The following is a 12489-nucleotide window of genomic DNA, read 5'->3' as shown; positions in this document are numbered from 1 at the left end:
CCCAGAAAAATAAAGTCTGACACTGTTTCCACCGTTTCCCCATCTATTTCCCATGAAGTGTTGGGACCAGATGCCATGATCTTCGTTTTCTGAATGTTGAGCTTTAAGCCAACTTTTTCACTCTCCTCTTTCATCAAGAGGCTTTTTAGTTCCTCTTCACTTTCTGCCATAAGGGTGGTGTCATCTGCATATCTGAGGTTATTGATATTTCTCCCAGCAAACTTGATTCCAGCTTGTGTTTCTTCCAGTCCAGCGTTTCTCATGACGTACTCTGCATGTAAGTTAAATAAACAGGGTAACGATATACAGCCTTGACGTACTCCTTTTCCTGTTTGGAACCAGTCTGTTGTTCCATGTCCAGTTCTAACTGTTGTTTCCTAACCTGCATACAGATTTCTTAAGAGGCAGGTCAGGTGGTCTGGTATTCCCATCTCTTTCAGAATTTTCCATAGTTTATTGTGATCCACACAGTCAAAGGCTTTGGCATGGTCAGTAAAGCAGAAATAGATGTTTTTCTGGAACTCTCTTGCTTTTTCCATGATCCAGCAGATGTTGGCAATTTGATCTCTGGTTCTTCTTCCTTTTCTAAAACCAGCTTGAACATCAGGAAGTTCACGGTTCACATATTGCTGAAGCCTGGCTTGGAGAATTTTGAGCATTACTTTACTAGTGTGTGAGATGAGTGCAATTGTGCAGTAGTTTGAGCATTCTTTGGCATTGCCTTTCTTTGGGATTGGAATGAAAACTGACCTTTTCCAGTCCTGTGGCCACTGCTGAGTTTTCCAAATTTGCTAGCATATTGAGTGCAGCTCTTTCACAGCATCATCTTTCAGGATTTGGAATAGCTCAACTGAAATTCTATCACCTCCACTAGCTTTGTTCGTAATGATGCTTTCTAAGGCCCACTTGACTTCACATTCCAGGATGTCTGGCTCTAGGTCAGTGATCACACCATCGTGATTATCTGGGTCGTGAAGATCTTTTTTGTACAGTTCTTCTGTGTATTCTTGCCATCTCTTCTTAATATCTTCTGCTTCTGTTAGGTCCATACCATTTCTGTCCTTTATTGAGCCCATCTTTGCATGAAATGTTCCTTTGGTATCTCTGATTTTCTTGAAGAGATCCCTAGTCTTTCCCATTCTGTTGTGTTCCTCTATTTCTTTGCATTGATCGCTGAAGAAGGCTTTCTTATCTCTTCTTGCTATTCTTTGGAACTCTGCATTCAGATTTATATCTTTCCTTTTCTCCTTTGCTTTTCGCTTCTCTTCTTTTCACAGCTATTTGTAAGGCCTCTCCCGACAGCCATTTTGCTTTTTTGCATTTCTTTTCCATGGGGATGGTCTTGATCCCTGTCTCCTGTACAATGTCACGAACCTCATTCTATAGTGCACCAGGCACTCTATGTATCAGATCTAGGCCCTTCAATCTATTTCTCACTTCCACTGTATAATCATAAGGGATTTGATTTAGGTCATACCTGAATGGTCTTGTGGTTTTTCCCTACTTTCTTCAATTTAAGTCTGAATTTGGCAGTAAGGAGTTCATGGTCTGAGCCACACGGTTGTTCAAATAGAGCAAAGCTGGAAGTGTGGTGTCTTCAGACCTGGACATTCCAGGTGCAGGAATTTACAAGTTACCAGCACAGTTGTGCTTGGTTGATTCCTGCAGGGTTCAAAATGGAAATTCACATAGTTCTGTAATGTACATCAGTGGCAGCCGGCTGAATATACTAGGACACCCACACATTAAAGAAATGAAGGGGAGGTGAAGAGCAAGCGAGAACCGAGTTCTGCATAGTTGTTTCCAAGGGGCAGCAAGGGAAAAGGGTTAACCATGTTGTTTCTGGTCAGAAAGATAATCAGCACCGCGAAAGCCCCCGCGGCCATTGGTCCCTACAGTCAGGCTGTGTTAGTCGACAGGACCATTTACATTTCAGGACAACTAGGCATGGACCCTGCAAGTGGACAGCTTGTGCCAGGAGGGGTGGCAGAAGAGGCTAAACAGGCTCTTACAAACATAAGTGAAATTCTGAAAGCAGCAGGCTGTGACTTCACGAATGTAGTAAAAGCAACTGTTTTGCTGACTGACATAAATGACTTCAGTACTGTCAACAATGTCTACAAACAATATTTCCAGAGTAGTTTTCCTGCGAGAGCTGCTTACCAGGTTGCTGCTTTGCCCAAACGAGGCCGTGTTGAGATTGAAGCAATAGCTGTGCAAGGACCTCTCACGACAGCATCACTCTAAGTGGGCCAAGTGTTATTTAGTCTGGAAATTTAATAGTATTTTTAAACTAATGGCTTAATCCTTGTTGGAAAGTGTAAGATTGAAATATCTAGAAATATGGAAATACCATATAATAAGAGAAACATGAATTGAAGATTAATGATGAATCTAGTTACTAATGTTACAAATTATACTTCTGTAACACTTGTATTGCTGGATGTGGGAAAACAGACATGCCTTACTGACTTAACTCAGAAGAATAAAAGTAGAGAAATAACATAGGAAAGATGAGCACACCTAATTCAACTAAACCCTATTAATTTAATGATGTGAAGTATTTTATTATGTCAGATATGTGATTTTTGCTTGAATAAAATTAAAGCATTTAAATTTGAATGGCAGAGATAAAGGAGAAGAAACTGGACCAAATTTTATATAGATAATATTTTTCTAGTGGAAATAGCATGCAGATTTTCCTTGGTGTGATTCCATTTACTGATTTTTTTTAACAGTTTAATGTATGCATTAAATTACATTACCTAAATAAAAGTGAAGAAACCATGAAAAAAAAAAAAAGAAATGAAGGGGTGACTCTGCCCAGGTGTGGTAATGGGGATGTGTGTGCCCCATAAGGCTGATCTACCACCTACTCACCAGGAAAGGCCCAGAACAACACTCACTCAGCTGCTCACGTGAGCTACTTCCGCTTATTAGGATTCTGCCCTTTTCCCTAATAAAAAAGAATAATAAACATGTCTCACTTTTTTTTAACTTTTTTTTTGCCGCACTGCACGGCATGTGGGATCTTAGTTTACCAACCAGGGATTGAACCCACGACCCCTACATTGGAAGCTCAGAGTCTTAACCACTGGACCACTAGAGAAGTCCCACATGTCTCACTAATGTAATTGCAATTTAAAATTACATTTTCATTAGAGCACTTAAAAGTTGGTAAATGTTTTAAACTCCATCTAACTTTTGGAAACTGAATTTTATAGGTGAAAAATAAACACATTCCTAGTTGAATTGCATTCTTTAAAAAAATGAGAGCTTCAGAGATAAATCTTATAATACCAATTTAAAAAAAAAATTCTGAAAATACCCTTAAACTTATTGATATTAACTGGACCTGAAAGTGCGTTTCTAATCCTCCTCCACCAAAATCTCTTCTCCAAAGACCTCCCTTAGGTGATTTGGAAACTGGGGGAGGCATGATCACTCTGTATGCCTGGGGGCAGAAAGCGGGTCTGTGGGTGTGTCCCTATGTAATTCTTCACACATATCATAGAAACCATCACATACTTGGCTATGTGTACACTACTTACCTCCTGGATTACGGCAATGGGCCCGGAAAGGCAGCCCTCAGAAGGTGCCCTGGGGCAGGTGGCCCTGCACAGGCTGTCCCCTATGCCTCTGTGTTCTAAGGCATATTTACCTAAGTTTGAGAAGAACACCAGGGACGGCCTGGAAGCAGGAGATGAAGGTATGAGGCGCATGCCCCTTGTAGTGACCAGTGTCCCAGGGCCAGCCAGGTCAGTTGCCTTAGTGTCATCTCCAGTCAAGGATGTTAGCGTCCCCCAAAACAGAAACATGGAAATGTGCAAAACACAGCAGGACAGAAAATTCAATAGCTAAAGGCTGTTTCTGAATAAAGGAGCTTCCGTTGCCTGGACTCGGGCCCCAGCTCCAGCCCCACTCCACCTGGGCTGTAGCTTCTCAGTGTTTGTCTAAGCATCCCTGGTCCTCTCATTGCCTGAGCTCTAAACCTCTGGGGAAATTTTGATTCATGGGTTACTCATCACCCATTCATGCATTCATTTTTTCATTCATTCATTCACTAGCTTGTCCACTCATCAAACATTCCTCATGCTGGGCCCAGTGCTGGATGCCCTGGCCCACAGGGAGCAAAGGGGACACAGGCCCTGCCTTCATCAGGCCAGGAAAGGGAGGCAGCCTTGATTCAGCACTCCTCACCTGGACCAGCAACCCAAGCTTCCTCACACATAGCTCCTTCCCCGGGTTCCCCTCCCCTCACATGCTAACCAAGCCACCTGAATGGAAGACCCAGCTCCCATGGCGTCTCCATCAGCCACCCCAGCCCCCTGCCACACAGTGAGAACTGCTCCTCCCTTGGACCTGCTTTGTACCCACCTGGTTTCTATCTCACAGTCTGAGACAGTCATTATGCACATTATCCCAACAGGACTCTGAGCTTGGAGGTGGAGCTCCTGATTAGTGCTGGCCTGATGCAGAGTAAGTTTGGGAAAGTGACATAATGAGCGAATGATTATATTCCAATCAGTTACTGTCCACTGGCCCAGGTGGAAAACTTCTCTGAGCCTATGGATTGAAACACGGAGGACCAAGATGAAAACCTTGCCTCATCCTGCTGGCCCTGGGTTAGGGATAAGAAATTGAGAGGAAGCAGGCAGCAGCAGCAGGCAGTCAGAACATGAGCACAGAAGCTGATGAAACTCTTCTGTAGAGAATTCTGATGGCAAAAATCAAAGTTAAACATGTCAATTCAACATCAATGCAGAGCTACATCCACAGGAGACACTGTGCTTCATTTAGGAAATAAAAAGATGCGACACAAACCCTGGCTCTAACAAATCAAATACCACAATTGTTAAAAGTGGGCGAAGAAGATTTCTTGTGTTGGATAGTGAGCTACAGAGAAGTAAGGAGGGGCTGGAGGAAACCACGTGTTTCCGGACAAGAGCTGAAAACATCAGTATGAACTCGTTTCAACCTTCACATGACACAGCAAAAGGGCCTGAATAAATTCATTTTCCTGTGGTGGAACTCCTTACTCATTCACCACTAAATCACTGGATGTGGTATATGATTGTTTCATTACATAGTCACGAAGCTCAGTACTTGTAGGGCCAATAAGAAATGTATTTGAGTTGAACTTGTAGTTGCCTTAAATTCAGATTAACTTCGTATACTTTTAAAGAATTACCCATCATATCAAAATTGAAACAGAAGGAAGTATCTTACTGGAAAGAAGGAAAAAAGGGGAAAAAAAACTAAAAGAAAAAGTCTGGCAGAAACTTCAAAATATCAAAAAGTATACCACAATGGCGGAGAAGGCAATGGCACCCCACTCCAGTACTCTTGCCTGGAAAATCCCATGGATGGAGGAGCCTGGAGGGCTACAGTCCATGGGGTTGCTAAGAGTCGGATACGACTGAGTGACTTCACTTTCACTTTTCACTTTCATGCAATGGAGGAGGAAATGGCAACCCACTCCAGTGTTCTTGCCTGGAGAATCCCAGGGACGGGGAAGCCTGGTGGGCTTCCATCTGTGGGGTCACACAGAGTTGGACATGACTGAAGCAACTTAGCAGCGGCAGCAGCAGCATACCACGATGGAAACTAAAAACTGTAATGATAAAAATCATGGAAGAATCATGATAGCCAAGAAAATATGGGTAATAAAAATGACAAAACAGATGAAAGGTATTATGAGAGTCAGAATATTTCTTAACAGGAAGAAAAAAAAAAAACAAGGGAAAAAAAAAAAAAGCAGAAGGAAGATGATGGTAACAGAAAGGAAAACCACAACCCTCTAGTCAGCAGGACACACCAGGTGGCCCCACCCACTGATTATATACTTCATTGATCACTGTGATGCTTCACTCAATAATTCCCTAAACTCTGTTTAATGAAAAATCCGTTTTTTTTCAAAATTGTAATCCCATTTACAAAGAATCAAGGTACAATGGACGGAAAAGATGCTTCTTGAAACATTTTGAAAGAGTTATTTCTTAACAGGAAATCTGTTACATGATATTGGCTAGCCTATTCCAAGACTAAACATTGCCTGTATTGTTTTGCATTACAGTTTTCAACAAGACAGATATCACTTACATCAGACTTTCATTTTAGTGAATATCTTTAGAACCATCAAAACTCATGGACTGCGCACAGCATATAAGCATGCGTATTTGAATACTGTGTCTGACTCTGCAACCCCATGAACTGCAGCTAGCCAGGCTCCTCTGTCCATGGAATTTTCCAGGCAAGAGTACTGGAGTGGGTTGCCATTTCTTCCTCTAGGAGATCTTCCCCACCCAGGGGTCAAACCCTCCTCTCCTGTTGTCTCCTGGATTGGCAGGCAGAGTATCACTGAGTCCCCTGGGAAGTCCATGTTTGGCCACACAGGAATCACACGAACAGAGTAGGCTCCTTCCACAAGGAGGGCAGAAACACACCTGATCCAATTTAGATGAGTAAAGCAAACATGGAAAGCGCTTTCCATTTCTTCCTGATCTGACATGAAATACAGATCATGGAATACATGACACAAAGCTCCTAACAAGCCACTGTGAGGCCACTCCAGACACAGGATAGGTTTGGCCAAATCTGAGGGCAACCCTAAAAGAATAGTAACATTACCAAAGGAATGCAAGGCTAACAACCTTTTCCAAACTACTACTAAGAGCAAAATTTGATTAACTCCGCTCAAAAGTGAATTAACTGTTTATCCTGTACAAACAGTATTACCAAATCATTCCCATATGAAGGAGTAATTAAGGTCTGCATTTTAAAAATTGGAAAAAAAAAATGAGGCGTTAGGCAATTAACTAGAGAAAAGCTTTGTGCTTTGCTTGGTTTGTGATATTAATCAGCTGTGTATAATTGACTTTTCTTATTATAATCAACATTCACCTTCGTATCTAATTTCGCATTCTTGTTAAAAAGGGAGCTCCAAACAGCACTAACTGGAGACCCCACCCATCCTGGGCCCTGCGGGGAGCGGGACACCTGGAGTCCGATCCGGAGCGCGCAGGGTCGAAACGGCCAGGGCCTCAGTCAGCGTGGCCCCGCGGAGGAGCAGCTCCAGAGGGCACGCTGTCTAACGTGCGGCCCTCAGGGTACCCTTACCCACGCCGCAAGGTGCGAAACGCACACATCCCACTGGGGAGCGCGGGAGCGCGGACGTCGCACGCAGACGTCCTCAGGACACGTGACTGCCAGTCCACGTGACCGCGCCCACATGACTTCTGGAGCCGCCGTGAGGTAGAAACCCGGTTCTGCCGAGACCGGGCGAGTTCCCGGCTGACTCCGCGGGCGGGCGGACGGACGTCGTCTGCCGCTTCAGTCGCCGACAAGTGGAGCGGGTGCCGGGCTTGGCCGTGAGCCCAGGGTCCCGGGTCGACAGAGCCTTAGGCCGAAAGCGAGGCGGCCTCCTCCCGAGCGGGAACGGAGAGCTCCTTCGCTTTGCTCCTCCGCTCTCACTTCTCGGGTGTGGTGAGGAAATGCACAGGCGCTGTCACACCTTTCTAGGGCACTGCCTCTGGGCGCTGAGGTACTGAAAAGAGAAATCCTTTCCCAAGAGCAGAATCCTGTCACTGTAAAGCCCCCTGGTTTGCCGGGAGCGATGTTGTGTAGAGTGTGGTGAAGACAGTGGGGGTCCCGAAGGAAAAGCAGATTAAGTCCAGGTGCGGACTTAGGGTCTGTTCCGACGTGGCCTAGCTCTCAGGTGGCTGGCTGCCCGCTCTATCGGCAAGCGATATTGGAATGGAGGCTTGGTCACTATAACTTGTACGTGAGGGTCAGCCAAGGCAAGCTTGGTGGGAGACTGCATGTTGTCTCCTTCCCTGTCGCCACAGCCAGTTCAGTCTGACGGTGAAACATCAGCAGGATGGCTGAAAAGAGTCTGACAGACATCTGCAGACTAGCTAGGCAACCTAGGTCAGCCTTTCCCACAGTAGAGCCCTTTGGAAGAGGTTTCGCGTGGAACATGAATCTTCTCAAATTCTGCGCCCGTTCGGAGCAGTCCCTCCGCACACGTCATCAGAAAGCTCTTTGACCCTAATCCTCCAATCTGGTTTTGTCTAAGCCCTGCCCCCGGCATTGATGAGATGTGCGGCCCAGAGGCGTTGCCTTTGTCTTCTCCCAGTGGCTACCTTTTTCCCTCCGGATGTACCTATGTAGTTAGGTTTATCAGGCTCAAACAATATCCTAGACATCTTGGGCGTGATATCCCTTTGGAGGCTAAAAAATGATACAAATGAACTTATTTACAAGGCAGACACAGACTCATAGACATAGAATGAATGAATAAATTTATGAGAATGAATTTATGGTTACCAGAGGAGAAGGGACGGGGGAGGGATATTTAGGGAGTTAGGGATTGACATGTATGTGAAGTAAAGTCGCTCAGTCGTGTCCGACTCTTTGTGACCCCATGGACACCAGGCTCCTCCATCCATGGGATTTTCTAGGCAAGAGTACTGGAGTGGGCTGCCTTTTCCTTGTCCAGGGAACTTCCCGACCCAGGGATCGAACCCAGGTCTCCCGCATTGTAGACAGACGCTTTACCATCTGAACCACCAGGGAAACATGTATACACTGCTATATTTAAAAGGGATAACCAACAAGGACCTACTACTGTTTAGCTCAGGAACTCTGCTCGGTATTATGTAACAACCTAAATGAGAAAAGAATTTGGAAAAATAGATACATGACTATGTATAAAAGAATCACTTTGAGGTATACCTGAAACTAGCACTATACTCTAACATAAAATAAGAAGTTAAAAAAAAAAAGTTCCAGTCCTTTGATTGGTGTGGTGTTCAGAGTCTGGTCATAGAATTCCAGTAGTTTCAGTCTCTGTATTTCTTTTTCCTGATGATTCTGTTGGTGTGAGAAAGGAGACAGCTTACTATCTGCAACAGTAAGCTTCATGGACAGTTTTTACATGAAAAGTTTCAACACAAATTCAAAGATTCCCCCCCCTCCCAAAGGATTTATATTCAGGATATACTTGGGAGAACAATTTTTACCTCTTGGAAATGCAAAGTTATTTTTAATGTTTTCCTTCGAATTAGAAAGCTGAACAGCAAGATTTTGTAACACTTTAAGCAGTTTCATATGAAAGAAACAGTTTCCTTGGCTATGGGGGAAGAAGTAGGTCAAGAGAAGAAACTGGATTAAAAGGAAAGTTAATGACAATTGGACAGATTAGGAATCTTTCAAATGATGGAGAGAAATGCTGCTTTTGCTTTTTTCCGAGATCCAGCCAGCATCACTGCAATAGAGATCCTGCTACCATTGTCCAAGGACACTCTGGGTAAAGATTGTGCTGCTTGACTTTTACTAAACAGCAGAAAAGGACAGAAATTTCTCTGGGTAAGCAGTTGAGAGAGGGAGAGCAAAAATCCACTTTATTCATAAATGGACACTGGCAAGAGGGTCCTTCTCCAAGTCCGGTTTTGTCTGCTGATCTGTGCCCAGGGAAGCTTGGGGTAGTCAGAGACAGACTCAGGAAAGGAGTACATTACAGCAGAGTGGCGCAGCGGGAGCGTGCTGGGCCCATAACCCAGAGGTCGATGGATCGAAACCATCCTCTGCTATGAGCTCACATTTTTGCCTGCTATATAGCTTTTGGGTCCCCAGCTGTGGGACTAGGTTGGGCTGTGGACCCTGGTGTCCAGGAGTGGCAGCTAGTTCTATGGCGTCACCATCAGCGCTCTGGACTCTGAATCCAGAGATGTCAAAATCTTAGTGGGAACTGTGTACCCCTCTTGTCCCATCCCAGGGGCACTTAGGCCAAGAGTGACCTGCAAGGGGACATAATGGCATATGGTTCTATGGTGTAATGGTTAGCACTCTGGACTTTGAATCCAGCGATCCGAGTTCAAATCTCGGTAGAACCTGTTTTGCCTGTGGCCATTTTTGTCTTCCCCTCTTGTGTCCCAGGCAGTGGGACACGGGGACATGATCTGGCACAGGACAGGCAGCAACTCTGAGACCCTGGTCCACCTGATCGCCAGTGCTCCCCTTCCCCCAGAAGCCACATTAGGGATGTCTTTGTTCTTTTTAATGTCCTCCCTGCCCAGTTTTTTTTTTTTTTTTAAAGGAGACCAGGGGAGTTCCCCAGCAGTCCAGCTGCTGGGACTCTGCATTTTCACTGCCAAGGGCCCAGGTTTGATTCCCTGGTTAGCGAACTAGGATCCCACAGGTTGTGCCATGTGGCCAAAAAAATAAAAAGTAAAATAAAAAAGAGACCAAAGGAGCGAATACTCTTGTCCTGAGATGGCTCATCATGCACTCTAATCTCTAGAATCCCACATCAGGACAATTACTTAACCTTCTCCACTGACGAGCTTTCAGCGCAGGCTGTTTACTCTTCGTACACACACATAAAAGGGTCCTTTCAGGTACTGCCCACTGGGCACCTGGGTGGCTACTGTCATACAGAAGAACATCATGCCTCAAATTTTTCATGCAACGTGTAAGAAACGTCTATATAGATCTGATTTAAAAGCAAGTCTTTACAAGGAGACAGGAAGATAGTTTTTCCTTGAATAAATCCAAGTTTTCTGCAGCTTCAGTGTAGCTTTAGAAATACTAGTGCTGTGTCTCATACAATTCACTACTTGCATGACTCACTAAGAGTAACTACCCTTCACCCTTACAACTGTGCTTACAAGTTCTTTCATCAAGGTTTTGGAAACGTCCACGTAAAACTAATGTGGAACACTTCTTACAGGGACATGGGAAAGAAAATACTGTTTTTCTGTTAAAAAGCCAGGCTTTTCACAGCTTCGTAAGTAGTAGCCTTCAATGAGTGCCTGGTTCTTTATCCAATACCGTACACCTATGACTCAAAAACACCGAAGACCCCCCCCCCCAAAAAAAAATCCCCAAACACATGATTTATCCTTATTCAGAAAGTCCAGGGGCCTTTGCTCAAATTTGATGCCATGTCCCTGAACATCAGAGTTGAGGGTTCACTTGCTTTAGGAAGACTCTGTGCTTGCTGTTACTGATTGGGAGCAAGGCCAGTGCCTGTGTGGAAGGAGGTGGCATCTAAGTGCCAAAGTTGGGCCCGAGGTGGAAGCCCACATTTGGTGGCCAAGTGGCCTCAAGCATGTGAGTTGCCTGCCTGAGCTGCAGTCCCCTCGCCTAATGCATCTGATTAGATTGTGAGTGAAGACCTGAGGTCTCACTGCAGGTGGTGTGTCCAGAGGCTTCTGTTGCTCAGCTTTGGGCCAGGAGGGGAGGCCACAGAACACCTTTAAGTCAGTGGCAGAGCTTAAGAGCCTCTAGACAGACAGTGCCCTTGCTCCACACCCGAGGCCAGCAGCAAACTGGTGTGTGAGCAGTGCATGAACTCGAATCCTCACTTCAGCAGAGCTGTGAAGGACCATCATGTACACTGGCTACAACTGGCCCAAGCTGAGGCCAGGCAGAAATGGAGCTGAGAAATCTGGACTCTGAGAAAACTGGCCCAGGGCAAGGGCACAGGAGAGCAGCTACTTACCAGTATGGCCAACACACACACACACACGCAACATGATCAGAGCCCACAGGAGGCGCCCATGACACCAGAACTCAGGCAGCAGCACTCCCGGAGGGCAGCTGCTGGGTGTGGTGCAAATCTGGACCTAGTCTACCCGCCCCCTCACGCCAGGACACACTGCTCACTAGCAGACAGCTCCCACACCCCGCCCTAGCCCGACTGTGGGGCTGCCTGACTGCTCGTATGATTTGAGTTATAATGAAGGAAAACAAACCCTCCTCCTCCTTTCCTCCCATGCGCCCATAACCAAAGGTCAGCTGCGGGTAGGACCTGACACCACATGTGAGAATACCCGGTCCCCCAGCCAAGGAGTGCCTTCGTTTTAGCCAGAAGGGGTGGCTTTTGAGGCAGGAAGAGCCCACCACGACTCCTGGCATCCCCGGCCCACAGAAGGCTTCAAGCAAAGATGGCCCTCTGGGGCTGTGCTGGCTCTGAAAGCACGAGGGAGGCCGCCTGGGGGTGCTGGTGAGGGAGGGCACACACAGACCCCTGACTGGGGAGTCAGTGTCTGGTTCACACACTCTCCACACTCAGACACTCCTCAAGTGTTTATTCCATCATCAGTTACTGCAGAGGAGAGAAACCCAATTAATTGTACATAGGTTGAAAGCAAAAAATATACAATTTCACACAATATATCCAGTTTTCAACCCCAATAGGTATACAGGTACAATACAACAGAGTCAGTGAAGGAAATCTAACAGCTCAGGCTTCATAAGCACTGAGGAATCCAAGAATGCTGCTACCATCCATGTTAACAAAATTCAAGTGCTTTGAAGAATCAACTGGAGGCCTATCCACAGACGTCTTCGTTTCACAGGATGAGCCCTGATATGGTTTTGTGATTCTGTAATTTCCAATTCTTTGCTAGCCCTTTCTGTTCATGGGAAAACTGTTCTCTTCCGTTTACCTTTAAGGCAAGCTCACATGAGCACTACATGCCA

At 45.5% G+C, this 12489-nt stretch overlaps 2 non-coding genes and 1 pseudogene across 3 annotated transcripts; all 3 read left to right on the top strand.

Moving 5' to 3' along the window:
- The first annotated feature begins 1598 nt into the window (after positions 1-1598).
- LOC105000466 lies at positions 1599-2962 on the top strand (annotated as a pseudogene). The gene has a single exon (XR_826748.1). The product of XR_826748.1 is annotated as a ribonuclease UK114 pseudogene (transcript).
- A 6559-nt stretch (positions 2963-9521) lies between these two features.
- TRNAM-CAU lies at positions 9522-9593 on the top strand. Its single transcript has one exon. It is a non-coding gene; the product is annotated as a tRNA-Met (tRNA).
- Positions 9594-9824: 231 nt separating this feature from the next.
- On the top strand, positions 9825-9896 carry TRNAQ-UUG. The gene has a single exon. It is a non-coding gene; the product is annotated as a tRNA-Gln (tRNA).
- Positions 9897-12489: the final 2593 nt, after the last annotated feature.

Source organism: Bison bison, unplaced genomic scaffold (assembly GCF_000754665.1).
Source record: "Bison bison bison isolate TAMUID 2011002044 unplaced genomic scaffold, Bison_UMD1.0 scf7180017864371, whole genome shotgun sequence".
Lineage (NCBI taxonomy): Eukaryota > Metazoa > Chordata > Mammalia > Artiodactyla > Bovidae > Bison > Bison bison.
Note: the sequence above shows the minus strand (reverse complement) of the source record. Positions and strands in the feature narration are given on the sequence as shown.